The sequence below is a fragment of the Diceros bicornis genome, chromosome 12 (genome assembly GCF_020826845.1).
Source record: "Diceros bicornis minor isolate mBicDic1 chromosome 12, mDicBic1.mat.cur, whole genome shotgun sequence".
NCBI classification, from domain to species: Eukaryota; Metazoa; Chordata; class Mammalia; order Perissodactyla; family Rhinocerotidae; genus Diceros; species Diceros bicornis.
This window is the reverse complement of record NC_080751.1, coordinates 22,881,882-22,901,639: the sequence shown is the minus strand read 5'-3', so window position 1 is coordinate 22,901,639 and position 19,758 is coordinate 22,881,882. Positions and strand designations below refer to the sequence as shown.

At 46.5% G+C, this 19,758-nt stretch overlaps 1 long non-coding RNA gene across 1 annotated transcript; it reads left to right on the top strand.

Annotated features, from left to right (window-relative positions):
* Window positions 1-6,197: 6,197 nt before the first annotated feature.
* LOC131411908 (uncharacterized) lies at window positions 6,198-17,339 on the top strand. The gene is made up of 3 exons (XR_009221667.1): window positions 6,198-7,618; window positions 9,970-10,198; window positions 17,283-17,339. It is a non-coding gene; the product is annotated as an uncharacterized LOC131411908 (long non-coding RNA).
* Window positions 17,340-19,758: the final 2,419 nt, after the last annotated feature.

Sequence of the window (19,758 nt, the reverse complement as noted above, 5' to 3'; positions counted from 1 at the left end):
GGGGCCAGAAGGAGTCTGCCGGAGACTAGAAGAACAGCTCAGGCAGGAAGAGCCTGAGCTGTCCACTCGGGCCCAGCCGAGAAAGCAGGGCAAACCAGAGGAGGAGAAATGGAGCGGTGACAGAGCTACCCCGGTCGCTGGTAATAGGAAGTGGGGCCTCTGCATCTGGCCATCTCATATAAGAATTAGAGCTAACATTTATAGAGCACTTACCACAGCTATATATCAACTCATTTAATCTTTATGACAACTCTACCACGTGGTTACCGTTATTACCTTCTCTGAGGCCCAGAGAAGGTGTGGTTGGCAGTTCCAGGAGGTGATCCAGTGATCCTTGCTCCTGGTGTTACACTTCCCTCCTATGCTGAATTAGGGCTGCCCCCGCCCCCGATTCTTGCCTGTGACCCCGCCTCCGGAGGACACATCTCTGCAGCTCAGCCTTTAGCACCCCTTTGCACAAGCTGGTGGCATTTGCCTTTCCGCTGGAGGTAGCAGATACTGAGAAACTCCTTCATCACCCTGAGGCCCTGACCCAGCCAGGCCTGCCCCTTCCCACCTGTCCTCTGAGGGCTGGGAAGGGACAGGTGTGATTCTGGTAGTGAAGGAGGGAGATGAGGAGATTGCCCCAACCCCCAAATATACAATTCTTCCTGCTGTCAGGGAATTAAAAAGTCTTAAGGAGATAAAGCCTTTTGTTCTATAGTTATGGCAGGTAAGAAATTTAAAAGGCAAATACCACTAGGAGAAAGAAGTTGACACTGATGAACTCACGCTAAGTCTAAACGATTCTGAGAGCTGAGTTCAGAGCAGGGAGAGACCTGGGGCTGGAGGTGAGGGATGAAAAGAACCTGCAGAAGGAGGAAAAGGCAGGCAGAAGGGGAAGGCTTGGTTTAATCAAAACCAACAATGGTTCCTCCAACTAGCCTTGTCTGGAAGAGCTCTTGAGGTCCGTCTTCCGAAATCTGCAGATTTCAGCCTGGACAATGCCGGGTAAGCAGCTGACTGAAGGAAGGGGGTGGGTGAAAGTAGTTGGATTCATTCGCTGGGTGAAAGTAGTTGGATTCATTCGCTGGACACTGATTTGCCAGAAAAGGAAGTGGGGGTGTCAGGGACATTATTTCCACTTCCTGGATACATATTCAAACATGGAACAAGTGAGTCCTAACAGGACAAGGCAATAGAATAGGCGACCACCCCCGGTGGTACCACACCCAGCACATTTCTGAATAGAGTAAGAACTAGTAGTAATATTTTTAAGGCTTCCAGAGAGCAGTGCCTAGTTGTCGCCTTAAATCTAAAGGAAAATAAAGATAGCTCAAGAATACCTTTTTTTAAAAAAGCCAGCTCCAAAAGGGTTGGACACAACATCTTTGCCTTTAAATAAAATTAAATAAATTGTGATATATTCGAACAATGGTCTATTATGTGACCAGTAAAGAAATCTGGCTGCTTTCTATGTAGTGGTATGGAATGATCACCAAGATAAATGTGAAAAAAGGCAGAGGCAGCACAGTCAGGAAAATATTCTACACAGTGTGCAAAATACATTTTACTGCATTTGTGCAAACTAATAACATCTGTATTCTTGTATACGTGTAGAATGTCTCTAGAAGAACACAGATGAATGTGTATGAGCTCCTAAAAATAATGAGATTATAAGTCAGGAGAGTGATTCTTCTTGTGGGGGGGACATGGGGGTTTTCTGGGGTGCCACTAATCTTCTGTTCTTGACCTGGGTGCTGGTTTCGGGACACGTTCAGTTTATGAGCGCTCATTTGCCTGTGCTTAAGATTTGTGCCCTTTTCTATGTTATATTCTGATACAATTTTCAAAAAAATTATTTTTAATAAATTAAATAAATAAATAAATAAAACAAAATAAGAAAAATAAATTTTAAAATAATTTTGAATAATGTTGAAAACATAACTCCAAACTCAGGCAATCCAAGAGGTTCTCACAGCCCCTTTCCCAGCGGATTAGGCCTGACTACTACCCACACGCCCAGTCCAGGACAGGGGATGAAAGAGGCTGACGTTTCAACGTTCCCCAATCTGGCCTCGTTTTACGCTTCCTTCACGCTGACCTCAGCCTCTTGTTTATCAATTGCTTCAGGCCTTTTTTTTTTTTTTCCAAAACAGATTAAGCCACAGTTGTTCATCTGTTCAACAAAGTCTGCCCGCTGTGCAATCTGTGGCTCTCCAGGGCTGGGGTGTTGAAGAAAACCTGGGGGCTGTGAAACAGAAGGGGAGTTGTTTTATTTCATGCCGGTACTTTTCAGTGTGAGCAAGCATATTTCTTGTTTAAAAAAAAAGGGGGGGGAGGCGAAGACTTAATTCCTTGATCCCTTAAATTGAGGAGAAAAAAAAAAAAACACGCAATTTTCCTCATACAAGGTGGTGATATTTTTCCTAAGGGGGTCACAGATTGCCCCAGAAAGAAAAAATCGAATTTGACCTGCGGCGTTCCCTGCGAGGAAAGTTGGGTGTTTGCCCAGGAAGTTCAGAGCAGCAGCCAAGATTCACTCACATCTGGGATATATGACCTCCTGGAGAAGGGGCAGGAAGGAGCCTGGCATTTATTGATGACCTACTGTGTGCCAGCCCTGTGCTCGGCACTTCCACCATTATTACATTCCTATCACAACAGCTCTATGAGGTAGAGACTGCTATTTTGCCCATTTTACAGAAGGGAACGAAACCTCTGAGTGGTTAAGTATCTCACCTGAAGTCATACTCGACACACATCCCAATACGTAGTGACTTAAAACAACACTTGATTGGGGCTGGCCCTGTAGCGTAGCAATTAAGTACACCCGCTCCGCTGCTGGCCGCCCGGGTTCGGATCCCGGGCGCGCACCGACGCACTGCTTGTCAGGCCATACTGTGGCGGTGTCCCATATAAAGTGGAGGAAGATGGGCACAGATGTTAGCCCACAGCCAGTCTTCCTCAGCAAAAAGAGGAGGATTGGCATGGATGTTAGCTCAGGGCTGATCTTCCTCACACACACAAAAAAGAAGAAAAAACAACACTTTATTATTATTGCTCATGGTTCTCTGGAGCTCAGCTGGGTGGTTCTCACTTGGGGTCTCTCGTGCAGCTGCAGTTAGATGTTGGCTGTGGCTGCAATTATCTGAAGGGTCTGCTGAGCTGGATTTCCAAGCACAACTTTGCTGAACAACTGCTGGCTGGGGCTGTCACCCAGAGTGCCTACACGTAGCCTCTCTGAGAGGGACTGTTCCAAGAACAAGCATTCTGAGAGACCCCAGCAGAAGCTCCCAGTCTTCTTCTATCCTAGCATCACTTCTACTGCATCCTCCTGGTCAAAGTGAATCACAGGCCCAGCCTAGGTTAAAGGACAGGGAGAATAGATTCCATCTCTCAATGGGAGGAGGAGTGGGAAAGAATTTGCAGCCACCTTTAATCTACCACACCTAAAAAGTGGTGAAGCCAGGACAGCCTGACTCCTTCCTTTACAGTCACCTTAAGGCTTAATTATGAACACACCCAACTATTGGAAATGGCCATTATTGATTCTGGTGTTTGAAAAAGAAGTTAGGTGGCAATATGAACAACACTTAGATACCTCTTGTTCAAGATGCCAGTGCAGGCTGCACCAAGCTCTTCCAAGAAGGGCCCCAGTCTTCCCACTGCCCACAGGAAGCTGCTGTCTTTTCTAACAAAAGGTGAGCGTCTCGGGAACCACTGAGCCCAGTGCCTGCAAAGCTTCAGAGGTGCCAGGCGTCCTTCCTTCTAAGGTGGCTGATTCTTCCACCATAAGATGATGGGCACTGGTTGAATCTGGACACATAGGTTAGGAGTTCTCTGGAGGCTCTCTAATAAGCGCTATTTGGAATCCTTAGCAAAGGTCTCTGAGCTTCAAAAATAACCTTTTACCATGGTTCCTTTTAGAAGTGATAGCCCCAGCCACGTTCCCTTGCCACCTATCCTTGGCTACTATCCTTGCAGGAACCCACCCTCTCCAAAAATCCATCTGCATGCCCATCTTTGGTTCATCTCTGCTGTTGTGTCTTAAGCTTCTGCAGATTTTTCTGCTGGGCTGTCTGGTGCTATGAGGCTAAGGTGCGAATGGGCTTCACTGGGGTATGAGAAAAGCCCAGTCATCCTGGAGCACCAAGGTTCAGTCAAGGCAGGTCAGTGAGGGAGCATTCCATGGAAAATTGAGGTATTCTCCCAGGAGAATACCTCAGTCCCAGGAGGGACTGGAGAGAGAGTTTCAGCCCTTTTGCACCCTTGCGGTTTCAGTCATTCCTCCAGCATTTCATTGGTGCCTGTGTCATCAACTAACCGCCCTGAGTAACTCAAAAGAGGTTTCGGAAGCACTTGATTGCTTCTTCAAATGGTTTTTTTAGTTATGTTAAGAGATGCAATCACCAACCGCCCTGAACCAGTCCAAACCCCACCACAAGAGCAATGCCTGCATAGGCCTGAGAAGTGCCCAGGACATTACTTTTGCTTCATTTTAATGTTAAGATCTCCACCCCAAGAGGAGCTTGGGCCTTATTACCGTAGCATTCGATGTATGGGGAAGCATGTTTTCCAACTGGGTCTGCTGGAGTGAATACCCACCTCCCCCTTATGAATATTCATTCCCCATCTGAAATAAAAGGCCCCTGCTTTCCCTTGCTCGGAAGCCACAGCTCTGGAAATAATTCCCCGTGGGCTCCTTATTTGCTGCAAATAAATCTTACTTTGTGTGACAACTACTTCTGGTGAAGGCTTTGATTTCAACTCACCAAGAAGCAAACCCACTTTGGTTCGGTAACACCTGGGTGGTGCCAGGCATTGCCTTCACCTTCTTCTTATTCTCAGCACCTCTCCCCTGGCCTCACCTACCTTTTCTCCTCTGAGAGGCTCCCAGACCCCACCTCCAGTGTAAAGCCTCCTGCTTCAAGTATTCATTGAATAAAGAAACTTTACTGTTAAATTTTAGAAAAACATTTTAAAGTTGAAGGGAGCAGTTGAAGGGAGTTTAAAGAATCTGAATGCTGCAAATTGGAGAGTTTAAAATCTCATTACTCTTTAGACATAGGCCTTGAAATGGCCTCAATCAATATTTATTGAATGATTAAGCAAACTTTACATTCACACTGTTGGTAAATAAAAGGATTTTTCTAATAAGCTAATCATTAAAACAGATTTCAAGAGACAGTTGGACTTAATTCAAAGGAAAGTTCTCAAACCTTTTGTTTTATCCATTCCAAATAATAGGCTTCTTACAAATTTCAAGTGTGCCCTAGCTATTTGTTAAAGAAAGTCTAAGACTTGTCTCTGTTAGACGAGATTTCATATCGGTTGTGTCGGCGCTTAAAAGTAATAATATTGAATGTCTTTTAAATAGCCCTTCTCCAGACTTTTTTACCAATTCAAAAAGATCTTCACCCCTTTCACCCACCATACCCCAAAAAGTGTCCTGGCAAAGTAGATCTTAAGAACACATCTTAGTGTCTTCATCTGTCAGAGATCATAACGGCTCCCGTATCATAGAATGGTCATTGAGGAGTAAATAAGATTGTGACAGGAATATATTTTGAGAAACTTACAAAAAAATTTTTTTTATTCTATATTTATTTCCTAGTATCCCTTGCCCTTTTCCCATTCAGTCTGTAGTCTTTCCTTATCACCTTGAAGTCAGTAGCATTTATTGCCTCAGGGGAGGAGTGATAAGGCAGAAAAGCTACAACTACTTAGGAGTGGTAAGAATGAGGCCTTTTGAACTGCAAAAATTTAACCCTTGAATAATTGAAGCATCAAGTTTGTGCCTTAAATATTAGAAATGGAAAAACAGAGAACTAGGTGTCGGGAGAGAGGGAGAATCTCCCTCTGCCCTTTTCCTTAAGGTTCTTATGGCTGGCCAAATAATTAACAAGACAGGTTAGCAGGAGAAAATAATACCGAGTTTAATAGCATGTATACATGGGGGAAAGCAGGGACACTGCGTTTCTCAACACAATAGCAGAAATTCTCGTCTTAAATACCATGTTCAGCCAATGACAAAGGAGGATGTTGGGGGCGGGGGGGGGGGGGAGTCAGTTACAGGAGATTACCACTAAAGCACAGTAAACAAGAGTAAGGTTTATTATGCAGATTTAAGGCCTCACCTTTTACATTGATAAGTTTCTAGAGAGGAGGTCATCCCCCCTCTTCCCAATACAGAAAGGGAAATACCTTTACAAATGGAGATTTCCCTTATAAATGTAAATGTCTGTCTGGCACCTCCTTACAGGGCCATCCAAAGAATGTGGCCAGAGACAGAACTTCTGATAAGATGGGCTTGTTGGTGCCTTTTCTATTGTAACATCTATTTTACATTATATTTACAGCCATCATGATAATAACTCCTTCCTGAAACAGATCTTTTGTTTTAAATTCTTTAGGCAGTTAGTGGGGGAGGTCAAATGTCCTCAGAGAAAACAACCAAGGTACAGAGATAGATTTCAGGGTGGCCAAATCTTGATCTCCCACATAGGCATATAAGGATTATCAAGACTATGGAAGGGAGTAGAGAAGCTGAGGAGAGGCAAAACATTGGTAGTAGGGTCCTTTCTGAGACAGGGGCTTGCGCCCCTGGGGGGGAGGTAGTGGTGTGCCTCCTGGCTCCAGGGCAGAGAAATTTGTCAGGCAGAAGGGTTGAGCAGGGGTGGGAGTGTTTGGCTCTCTCCAGGTGCTGGAAACAGTGGTTTGACTCTGTGAAGTGGGAGGTGGTTCTGAGGTAGCAGAGAGAACCATGGCTTCAAGGTGTGGAGCAAAGGAGCAGCGCAGGCAGGGGCCTGATGGAATGTCAAGTCCCGAAATTTGGGTTGATAAAGTTCATACAGTGGAGGCCGCCCCAGTGGCCCGGCCCATGTCACAAATCTAAACCTGTCAGCCTGCACTTACGGGAAACACCTGCCACGTAAACCTAACATACACCAATCACAATCCTCCAATTCAGCTTCAGCTAGCGACCTTACCCTAGAAAACAGGACCTTCAAGCCTTATAAGGAAACCCCTGACCTCCCAGCCAATCATGCCCTGTGTCCGCGTTGCCTCTTCTAAGGCTCTATAAAACCCACTCTTGCCCCAAATCCCTCGGGAGCAGTGCTCCACTGCTTGTGAGGCCTCTACTCCCCCATCCATAGATTGTTTTCCCTTGAATAAAGGACATCAAACTCAAGTTGTTTTATTTTTGTCATTGACAGGAGGTAATGGCAGATGCCGCTATGGATAGATGAACACCAGGACGTGGAGTCTCAGCTACTCCCATCACCTGGGGACTTAGAAAAAACCTGGGCTAGAGCAAGCGCCCAAATCAACTGAAATGACGTTCCTGCAACCCAGAAGAATGGGCATTCAAAATAGAAATTAAAGCCATTTATAGAAAAAGTAAATTAAATTGCATTATTCAATTCCACATATCTCATCCAGACCTTGAGATTTGCCCCCACTCTAAGATAATGCATGTAAGTGCCTGATATGTAATATGTGCTCAATAAATGCTAGCTACTATTATTATTAACTTTGATCCCAGGACAAGACACTGAAGAAAGTCCTATTACCTTCTCTTAGAGAACCAAAGAAGGAAAGGGGGTTCACTTTATTCCTGCCAAGAAACACTCAGGTTAGCACTATGAATGGTCATGTGGGAAAATGGGCCATCGACAACTCAGAGAGGCCAGCAGTGGACAGTCTCCATGACTGGTAGGGTAAGTTCCTCTTTACTTTTCTTTTCTTATGATTGAGTTGACTATTTAGGGACTTCTATAGACACTACTGGGTATTCATCTGTCAGCTTCCTTTTGGGCACACAGTGAAACTATATTTCCCAGTTCCTCCTGGAAAGGTAGGTGGGATCATGTGACTAAATCTGGCCAATGGAATGGGGCAGAAGTAAGAGATGCTACTTCTTACACCCTAAAAGCCTCTCGTGTGGTCCTCTACAACTGGAAGCAAAGTACTCTGAGGACCCAGGAGACAGGCAGAGCCACAGATAGGAGGAGCTTCTGTTCCTGAGAAGCCTGGGAGGAGAGCCATAGAACTAGGACCCTTGGGTTGGACTGTTCCTAAGTGAGAAATAAGCTTTCCTTAGGTTAAGCCATTGAAATGTGGGGGCAGGGTGATCTAGCAGTCAACCTTAATACACACTGTATAAAGGTGAGTTCCTTTCAAATGTGAACCTCTGTACCCCCACTTTCGAGCCCTGTCATTGCACTCAGCCATTTCAAGCAGGCTTCCCAGAAGTCAGAGGCTGAGTGAGTGTAGCAGCAGCTTACTTGCCTCTTACATGTTCTTTGGGATTCAGGCATTTAAAAGAGTGAGCATGAGATGGTTTCATTTTAGGAACTTGAAAATCCTAGACTGGGAGAAGTTTAGAAATGGAAGTCAGGGCCGGCCTGGTGGTGCAGTGGTTAAGTTCACGTGCTCCACTTCCGTGGCCTGGGGTTCGCTGGTTCCGAGCCTGGGCGCAGACCTATGCACCACTCATCGAGCCATGCTGTGGCAGCATCCCACATAAAGTAGAGGAAGATGGACATGGCTGTTAGCCCAGGGCCAATCTTCCTTAGCAAAAAGAGGAGGATTGGCAACAGATGTTAGCTGGGGGCTAATCTTCCTCACCAAAAGGAAAAATAAGTGAAAGGCACATTTGTAGTCATCTGGTTAAACCATTATAACAAGTGAGGAGGAAACTGAAGCCTGGGGTGCAAAGTACTGACTTAAGGCCATAGGCTGGAACCAAAATCAGCACTCACTTCTTCAGAGCTCCTTCAATGTGCTTGTTGATACAGCTGGATGTCCAGCATAGCATCCCATTAACAACTCAAGCTTTAGAGTTGAACCAGACTGCGTTAAAATTCTGGCTTCCCCTCTTACCAGGTGGACCATCTCAGGAATAGCATTTAACATCTCTAAACAGCATTTAACCTCATCTGTAAAACAGAGATAATAATAATAGTACTTTCCTCTTAGTTTTGTTGTATCAACTAAACAGATTAATGCATTTAGAGTGCTTAGCACACATCTGACCCTAATAAAATTTTATGATGTTAGTTTCTGCTGTTATTTAAAAGAATACCCAAGTTGTATAAAAACAATGCAGCATCCTTAATAGAACAACATCCCACAGAGCTTGAGGATTACTTCCTCTGTGAACAGAACTCTGCATTCTCTAATCACGCTTTTGAAGGAGTTCAGGACATGCCGCCCAAAAGTATGCTGTTTTGGTATATTGATTATTTTGAGCTGAAGGCACTTGAAAAACAGCAAATGCAGGGAGAGGTTTTCTCTGAACTCCCCTTATCTGCCTAAAGACAGATCCTCCAAAAGGAACTCCATTGTCATAAATCCCCTCCCTGGGAGTTTCATCAACTAGGGAAGATCAACTCTTATCACAGGAGAGGAGACTAGAAGTCGACGCCACACCCAGACACACTCTGTCACAGATGATCATATCTCCTATCTAGTCTTCTAGGGGCCCATTCATCTGTCCTAAAAATCATTTACTCTCCCCTAAGAGACGTGCATCCCCCTCCCCTTAAGATGGCATATAAGTTCTGAAATCCCACTACTTTTTTGGGTATTCACCTTTTTTTCTCCTGTGATGCCCCTGTCCACTTTGCTTTTTGTAATATTAAAAATTAATAAATTTGTATACCTTTTAATCTGCCTGTTGTCAGTTTATTTCATAGACCCAGCTATCGAACCTAGGAGGGTAGAGGAAGGTATTTCCCCTTCTACACTTTATTCAGGGCATTGATTCCTTACCTTATATGCCTGGCTGTCTCCTCTACCAGATAGTAAATTTCTTGTTGCCTTATCTCTTTCTGTATCCCTCAGGGCATAGGAGTATGATTTGCACAAAAATAGGTGCTCCCTGAAGCTTGTTGGGGAGCAGAGCCCAGCATGGGGAAGATGAATGGAAAGAATTTGTGAGTCTCTAAGATCACCAGGCCCCATGCCTGCCTCCTTCTTCAGGGCTCCAGCTCCTGCTTTGATGAAGAAGGCAGCCACTCCTGAATAGCTGAATGGTCTTTATTAGAGAAGACCTTGACCTTGATAAGCTCGAGAGAAGGTGGTGGGCCCCAGAAATGCCTGGCCAGTTCTGGCCACCAGCAGGCTCTAGTTTACCGGGCTCTTGCTGTCTCTAGGCTTCATCCTCAGGATAAGAACTGCTTCATGAAAACCAGAAGACTGGAAACTCTTGGTAAGTCTAGCTCCTTGTTTCAGGCCTTACAGTTCCCATTTGAGTATACCCTGCCTCTAGAGGCCAGCCTTGCTTTCAGAATCCTGACTATTTCACTTTATATCAGCATCCCCAGAGCAGAGAGAGTTGGGGAGCATGGAACTCAAATTCAACTGACTGTAGCTCTGGGAAATGGGAAGATTTGAAACTAATTCTCTTAAGACTCAGTCTCACTATTTGTTGATTGGAATTTGAGGATTATCTGGGTATATCAGAATTTCCCAAGGCCCCTTCAGCCTACAGGCCCTAAGAGGACCCCATTAACAGTAAAAATTCACATTTTCTTGGCTTAGGCCCCCACTTGCATAGCCCAGAATCTCGGCCTCCTCTGGTGCTAATTTTAGGAGGCCTCAGGAGCACACGAGTTCACAGTCTTGGCCTTTGAAGCCAAGGTGAGCATTGGCACTGCCACTCTTGCCAGAGGCTGTGAGGTGGCTGAGGTCCCAGCCCAGGGCACCGACGCTGGGATCCCAGGCTGCCAGCCCTAGAGATCCCAGCTTTACAGCTTTCACCCTCTGAAGTCCTCACTACCCAGTGAGCCATGCCGTGTACCCCTTGAGATGGAGTGAAATGGACCTCTTCCCACATGGCACGGGGGCCACTGAGCCCCCAAGTAACCTCCGCCCATGCTGCTCTGTGCAGTCCAGACCCAAGGCCAGATCCTGTCACCTGGCAGGCCTGTGAATACAGTGGGGTGCTTGGCTAAGCAAAATTGATTTTTTTTTAGCTCTTGAAGAAGCAGTTTAAGGGCTGCCAGCTGCTTCCGGGGCTTGGTAGAGGCAGGAAGTCATCTTGGAGCAGATTTTCTCAGTTCTAGGAAGATACTTGGAGTGGCCCCTCTTGGTCATGCAAATGTAAAGGCTAAGAGGTGCTTCCTGCCCTGGGGAAAGGGTGCAGCAAGATCTTTCGTGGAAGACAAAGGCCTCTTTACCACCTTTATATGCAGAGTTGATCTTGTAGGGGAGGAAGGACTATTCCTCTACCCTCTAGGTTCTTCTGTCTGGTCTAAGAATTAAACTGACATGAGACAGAATAATACGGGAAAATCAAAGTTTAATGACATGCATAAATGGGAAAAAACCCAGGAAAACTGAGTAACTCGCCAAAATGGCTGAAGCCACTGCCTTAAATACCATCTTTAGTTAAAGACAAAGGAGGATATTGGGGGTAGTGGTTTGGGACTTCAAAGGGGAGGAAGGCAATTCACATGGAGATGGAAATTTACAAGCAAATGTTTGGTAAACAAATGTTTGCTGGGCCATCTATGGACAACGTGACCCGAGAGAGAGAGAGAGAGAGAGAGAGAGAGAGAGAGAGAGAGAACTTTGATAAAAAATGGGCTTTTCTGGGTGCTTTCCTGCCTTCCTGTCTACCACACCTAGAGTTCTCTATGGTGATAGCTCCTTCCTGGGATAGGCCTTCTGTCTTAAATTCTTTTAGGCAGTTAGAGGGGGAAGGTCAAAGTTTCTTTCTGAGTCTTTTGTTCTTAAAAATAATCAAGCCAAAGAGACACATTTTGGGGTCGCAAATTCTGATCTCCCAGAATCTCAAGGAAAAGAAGTTGCCAATTTGCAAAAAAGCCCAGAACTTTCTGGAGCTCAGGGATGTTGAGGTGGCTAATTAGGTAGGAGGTCGCCAACAGCAGCCCACCTCCAGGGAGGCAGCACTGGACGTGACCTGGGATCAATCAGAAACCGTGATGGTACCAGAGCTTGCCTGATCCTGCCACCTCTTGGCTTCCTCAGCTGTGCTGTTGAAGCCTGACTGAGAACAGGGACAGTGCATGAGCCTCCAGACCAGAGTCTCAACCCTGCTGCATGTTAGAATCAGCAAAGGAGCATCTAAAAACTACGGATGCTGCAGCACTCAAGCATCACACACCGATGTTCACTGCAGCATTATCCACGGCAACCAAAAGGTGGAAATAATCCATGTCCCAGATGAATGGATGAACAAAATCTGGTATATCCATACAGTGGAATATTATTCAGCCTAAAAAAGGAGTGAAAGTCCGACACTTGCTGCAACATGGATGAACCTTGAGGACATTAGGCTAAGTGAAATGAGCTACATGCAAAACGACAAATATGTATGACTCCACATATACGAGATACCTAGCATAGGCAAATCCATAGAGACAGAAAGTAGAATGGTGGTTGCCAGGGGCTGGGGGGAAGACGGAACGGGGAGTTATAATTGGATGGGTACCAAGTTTCAGTTTGGGATGCTAAAAAAGTTCTAGAAGATGGATGGTGGTGATGGTTTGCACAACAATGCAATGCAAATTTTGTTATGTATACTTCACCACACACAAAAGAACAATACCAGGGAGGTAATACAGGACTTTTCTTGTTGTGTCAGACACAGCTGAGGCCCCCATATTGAAAAAGTAGGTGACAAGAACACCCTTTTTAAAGAAAGGTGCTGGACCTTCTAGGCAGGACATAGATTGAAAAACAAAAACAACTGAGGCAGGGGTGGGCCCGAAACCCTAAAAACAAACAAACAAACAAAAAGCTCACCGGAGTTCTGCCTTTCTGAACCCATGGGGCACTCATCTTCAAGTGATTTGTTCTGAATGTTAGTAGTGAGGATACTCGATACTCGATACTCGGGAGAGAGTGACCCTGGAGTCCTGGGCATTTCCCTTCCCCTCAGGCTAAGTGAGGGGACCCAGACTGCCTGACACGGGTTTCCTGTGAAGGGTAGCAGAATATGCCACCCCAAAATATGCCAGTTTGGCATAAGGATTATTTTGAGCTGAAAGCAATTAAGAAGAAGCAGATAGGAGAAAAGCTCTCTGCTCTCTCCCCATTTGCCTAAAAAAGCAGGATATAAATTTGTACAGGTGTCCCCCTCCTCTCTCTATCAGGAAGGTCAGAAGTTAATCACTGAGACTACTTTAGACCCTTATCAGCCCAGAGACAGCACCAGAGGCATCTACATCACAAACCTTGCTAACAGGAGCCCTTAGCTACCATTACTTTCCCCAACTATTTGCCTTCCCACAATTTGTCCTTAGAATTCAAAGTCCTTTTCCTTTGTCTTGTCACTTCTCTAAAAATTTATTGTTCTTTCGTTCTTTTGTCATCTCTGAGTGCTCCAAGTGTATGTGCAATGTACTTGTTAATAAACTTACGTTTGTTTTTCTCTTGTTATTCTGTCTTTCGCCAGTCTAATTTACAGAGTCCCAGCCAATGAACCTAAGATAGATAGAGGGAAGAAAGACTTTTTTCCTCTCCTCTACCAGCAGTTGGGAAGACTAGAAAAGTTCGAAAGAGAGGTCGTCTCAAATATTGATCTGTGGTAGTTACCCAGGTGCAAAAATTTATCAAGCTGTATGCTTAGGATTTGTTGCTTTGTTATATTTAAGTTATAGTTCAATTAAAAAAAAACACCAAGTGGGGCCGGCCCGGTGGCGCAAGTGGTTAAGTGCGCGCGCTCCGCTGCGGCGGCCCGGGGTTCGCCGGTTCAGATCCCAGGCGCGCACCAACGCACCGCTTGTTAAGCCATGCTGTGGCGGCATCCCATATAAAGTAGAGGAAGATGGGCATGGATGTGAGCCCAGGGCCAATCTTCCTCAGCAAAAAGAGGAGGATTGCCATGGATGTTAGCTCGGAGCTGGTCCTCCTCACAAAAAAAACCCCAAAAACAAAAAAAACACCAATGGCCAAGCTTATCCTCCAGAAATTCTAGATTTAAATGGTCTGGGGCAGTATTTCTAAAAGACATCAGTATTTCTAAAGCTCCCCAGTTCGTTCCAATATGTGGCCAGCATTGAGAAACACAAGTGGGGACCTCACAGCATACCCTTGTAGGGGCTGCTAGTGACTGGTCTGTGCCTGGCCTTTGGAAGCAGGACCACCCTCTGTGGACTACCTGAACTCCAGGGACAATTCATGGGGTGGAGGAGAGGAGCATTATAATTTGTGAACTCCCACTTGTCCCCCACTCTCCTTCTAAGACCTCCCTCTCCCCTCTCCCAATACAAATCAACTTTGCAAATCCACCCCGCTGGCCACCCCCCTGGGAATCATCAGTTCTGCCTACATATCTGAACCCCAGTGGCAAGGACCTCCGTATAAAAGCCACAAGTCCAGGGCTTCAGCCTGCAGTGCCTCTGGCGAGAGCATCACTTTGTGGTAAACCAGGGAGCCAGAGGTTTACAACTGCAGGAAATCGGGGCCCACGGCTTCAACCTGGCATCCAGACACATGGCCTACAAGGAAGGGGGTACACAGGGAGGCAGGTGGGGGCGGACACAGGGTTCCAAGGACGCTGGAGAAGAATGAGTGCGATGATTTTGGCTGGGGAGCCCTGAGTAAATGCAATGTGCAAGTTTTGTGACTACGGCCTGGGGAGTCGTTGGAATGAGTATTTATGGCTGTATTTTTCATGGAGCTTGGCTAGAAGTCTTCAGAAATGAAAGATTTTTTGGCACCAGAAGCCTTGTGCCAACCAGCATATTTCTAAATTGAGGGGTGAAGCAGACAGGCCCTGGGTTACTGGACACTAATTTCACGCCTCGGCATGAAAATTCAAGCTTCTGAGAACAGGTTCTCACAATCAGACATTTAAAAATATCTAATGAATACCAACGAAGAAAGAAAAAAATGAAGCGATGTCCACTCAAGTAGCCGTTTAACGGCAGAAAGAGAGAGCGCGGAGCTCACCCGCGGGGCAGCCCACAGCAGAGACCCCCTTTCCCTTTTTTGACGGTCAGGGCCACCCTAAACCACTACCAGTTTTCCTGATTCACTTCTCAAAGTCTCCTAAGCCATCAGGATACATTTGAAACACCACCTATACTGCTCTGGAACCGTCCTATCTTTGCCTCAGACCCCACATAGGAAAGTCAGACCCTCTTCCCCTCCTCTCAGCTCTCGTCTTTCTCCCTTTACGATCTTGGTCTCGGTTGGCCCTGCCAGCGTCCCTCCACCCCCGACATAGTTTCACTTCTCTCATTTGTATTGTTTTCTTTCTCCTTTCTTCTTCATCTCCTTCCCTTTTCTTCGTACTTGAGTCCCCAATCCCAGTCATTTTGTGCCACCCTTGTGATTTTTGCATATCCTAATATTTACTTAATTTTTTTGACATTGACTGATGTTTTTTTTTCTCTTGGCTCCCTTTTAAAAGCTTAAATAAACTTACTTTTAAAAGAAACTTTATATCAATGAAAAACCAGTATCCCTTGCTATAAATAAGAGGAAATCATAAGACAGTAAAATAAATACAACAAAAACAGAGTAATGGTGTTCAATTCTAGCTGGATACTGTTGATGACTGCGGGCTCTGGCCTGGAGGCCTACCTACACTTAGTTAAGAGAGGAGATAGGACATGTTAAGAGAGGTGTTGAAGACAGACTAGCACCAAACGGAGGCTTTCTCCTTCACATAGTCAGAAGTGACACAGTGTTATTTATTTAATGCCATGTCCTTAGATCCTTTTGTGTAGCCCAGGATATCCGGGTGGGAAGACCACTCTGGTGCGTCCTCTGTACCCTAACCTTTGTCTTCTCTCTCTCATTTCTTCCCTTTTCATTCCTTCATTTCCTCCCATCTCCTCCTCTCTTTTCCCCTCTTTTTTCAGTGTGGTAAACAAGTACTTCTGTTATCTTCAATGTATTAACTACTCATGAGAAAAAAAAGACAGGGAAAAGAACTTAAACTGAGGAAAGATGACCCAAAGAGGCTCCCAGCCCGGCTGCCTCCTGGCTCCACATGAGCCTTGGTTCCAGGGGCCGGCCCTCTGCCTCTCCTCCAAGCCACACCCTGCTCTCCGAAGTGGGTAGGACTTCTGCCCTGACATAGTTTTTGGATACGATGTCAAAAGAGGAAGACTAATCAGTGAGTGGAGATGGAGGGCCCAGGTCAGCCTCCCTGGGCCAGCCCTAGCTGCCATCCCCGGACATACTGTCCCCCCAGACAAACCCAGAGAAGAGTAGTTCTGGTTGGATTCATTTGGACACAGAAACACTCATCCTGCAGCTATGCACCACCCCACACAGTGGGATGGCTAGGCCTAGGGGACGTGGTATGACACTGCTATAAGGTAAAATCATGACTTGCATAAAAATATAAAAAATAAACATGCATTAAAGAATTTATTTTGCTCAAATGATATGACAGAACCAGGCAGATAGATGTTATAATTGGTTCAAAGGAAAAGTTAAAACAGCACAAATTTACATGGAGTAAAGGAATGCTGGGATGAATTGCAAATGAAGACAGAAGTGGGTTTTTTCCTGCCACCGGAGTGGGGGTGGGAAGAAGTCAAATCTCTACCAGATAGGACAGAATTTACATATCTGTCAATTACCTACAATTTACAGAGTTGCAAAACAGTTTAAAGATAATGAACAGGCTTGAATCTCATAATCCTGGAGGGTGTGCAATAGATAACACATATAGATGATTCAGTTTTCTGCTGAAACACAAAATTGTTTCTACATAAAGTTCTCAACTCAAGGGAGACCCCATTCATTTGATTAATGCTTCCTTAACACCAGCTCCTTTGAGAGTAGCCCCTTTCCTCACCTCAACCCTCCACCTGGGGGGTAGGGTGAGAGCAGACGCTGGTTTTACAACAGGTGGAAGGAGCATTGGGTCCTTGGGTTCCAGGCGTGACTCCCCGCCATTAACTAACAGCAGGAAGAGTACGGGCCTCGACCAAGTCACCTAACCCTCCTAGGTCTCTTCTTTAAAATGAGGGGTGACAACTATGGGTACTCTCTAAGTTTCTCTAGCTCTAAAGTTCTAGAATTCCAGGGAGTAAGAATATGTTCATAAATCTTAAACGAGCCCAAGGACTTACCGCAAGTAAGTGGCAACCCACAGGTTGATTGATTCCCGGCCCGGCCATCTCAGTCACTGCCCTGGGTTAAGGGCTAGTAGGATGCTACCTTTAGGGTTCCTGCTTCGTTTGTTTGGTATTCCTACCCATCCGCCTCCCAGCGCCACTCTTAACAGTCTAGGGCCCCTGATTAGTACTGTCGTTTTGATTAACTGACTGCGCTCTCTTTCTCCTTTTCACGTGGTTTTCCAGGAAGTGAGTGGCTGGAGGGGGAGACTGCCGGTCTTTGATCGGCTCCTTGTGCCGATCGCCCTTCTCACTCCAGAGTCGGGGTTTTCCTCCACTTGTGGACCGACGAAACGACTCTAAACGTGATGTGCGGACTGGGAGACATCCAAAGAAGGTTCAGAGAGGCGGTGAGGCCGGCTCAGGCTACACACCCGGGAGAGCCGCGCTCCACCCCAGGAATGAGCAGGACACGTGCCACTTCGGGGCCGCGCCCCGCACGGCCCAGCGGGGCTCCTCATTGGGCCCCCCCGCTGCCCCAGCGGTGCAGGAAAAGGCGTGAGTCACCCTGGGGGCGGGACCGCCAGAGGCCCAAAGAGCAATGAAGAGGACAACTCTGCCGGGGGCCTGTGACGGGGGGCTGGGCCGGCGGTGGCGAGCACCCGGGGAAACCAAGGTCGTCTCCGCTCCTCCTAGCCCTGGAGTCTCCTGGCGCCAGGGCCAGGAGTAGGAGGAGCCATACAGCAGACGAGGGGGAAAAAGAATCTCGCTTCCAGTCGCTTCAGTCCTAAATCCTCCCCGAGACTGCCAGAAAAGATGCTAATGAAAGACCAATTGTCTGGCCGGAGTGTTTTCTTCGGACATCTGCCCGGGGAACTGGACGGGAAGCCCAGGAGCAGGGTCACCAGCCCCATCCCCTGGCAACACCTTTTGCTCGCTACTGACCCCTCCTGGGGTGATGGGGCAGCTAGTGGAGATCCGGGAGGCAGCCGAGGGAAATAAAATCGACCTGGACACGACTGTTGGGTTCTTAAACCCAACGTCTGTTGGAGGATGGATCCTGCCTAAACTTCAGGCCACAGATTCAGAGGCTCAAAGCTTGTCAATTCCCTTTTCTCCAAGGGGCCCCAAAAGCTTTCACACAGGACTTCTCTTTGGCCTGAATCTCCCTGACCCTTTGTCCTTGGGAAATGGAGGGGGACATTGAGGACCTTTAGGAGAAGGAAATGAACATAGTCAGGTGTTAGCAATGTCACCCTAGCAGTGGAGCAAAAGGAGGATTTGGGGGCAAGGCTAGGCTCAGCCAGGGGTCCTTAGAAGTTATTTATTGATGTCCTACTAGGTGCTGACTGGGGGTGCTGGGGGGGGAGGGGGCTGCAGCAATAACCTCATTGAAAGATCTGCAGGAGGAGGGGTGGGTGGAGAGAAGAGGAGGGACCTCCTGATGGGTTGGATGGAGGAGGGGCTGTAGAGGGAGGGAGCAGAGACCAGCATCACTTTCCCCTCCACACACTTCTTTCCCCCGCAGGGTTGATTTTTGCTGACAAAGTAAATGCTGACATCCTTCCAGCAAAATGGGATTCTAAGCAAGTGTGGGACACGGAAAAGGGAATGCATTTTGAATTGAATATGTTGGGAGATGGGTTAACTGTAGTGGCTGAGAAGGACTGGCATCAGTCTGTTCAAAGCCGGCTTGGCCACCGGCAGGCTGTGACCTTACGCAAGATGCTTTGTCTCTCAGCCTCAGTTTCTTTGCTTGTTGTAAAGAGAGAATATAACACCTACCTCATGGGTTTTTTATTTTTTGTTTTTAATGATTAAATGATTTAAATTGTTTAGTGCCTGGCAGTTCAGGAAATAAAGGTTTGGAAAAAAAAGATGAGTAATAGGCAACTGAATGCTATAAAAATGAACGTTACTATGAGCCAGACATTGTACTAAGCATTCTACATAATCTCATTTAATCTTCTCAGCAGCCTCATGAGATAAGCACATCATGATCTCTGGTTTACAATTGAGGAACTGAAGCACAGAGAGCTTAAGACACCTGACCGAAATCACACAGCTAATAAATGGTAGAGCCAGGACTCAAACTTAGATCTGTCTGACTCCAAAAGCACGGACCTTAACAATCACACTGATGGCTTCACAGCGCACACAGGTCAAAGCATAGAAGAAAGGTCTTGGCCTGGGCTACAGATTGAGGAGTTGTCAGGATTTGATAATAGTTGAAACCATGGTTATAGATGGAATCATCCAAAAGAAGTGTATACAGTTGAGAAGGAGAAAAGGAAACACCAACATTTCCAGTGCAGATGGAGGAAGAGAAGCCCCTAAACAGGGACAGAGCAGGAACAGCAGGAGAGGAAGGAGGGCAGGCTTCGAGGAGAGGGTGGTCAACAGCTGTGGCCTGAGATGAGTCCAGTAATGGGTCCTGGGAGAGTCTGACCAGAGCAGTGGTGGGGCAGAGGCCAGGATGAAGTGAGAGGTAGGGACAGACAGCAAACGACACTTGCATTACGTCGTGGAGGGAGGGAGAGAGGGTGATCACTGGGGCTGGGTGCGGAGGAAAGGAGGGGTGGCCGCTGGGCCTCTGATTAATGCCTTGGGATGGAGAAAGCCTTCCTCCAGCAGTGGGAAAAGCGATGCATCTTGAGCGAGAAATGCAGGAGGACAAGGGGCCTTATGGCCAACAGTCTCTCTTTTCTGTGAAATTGGAGGT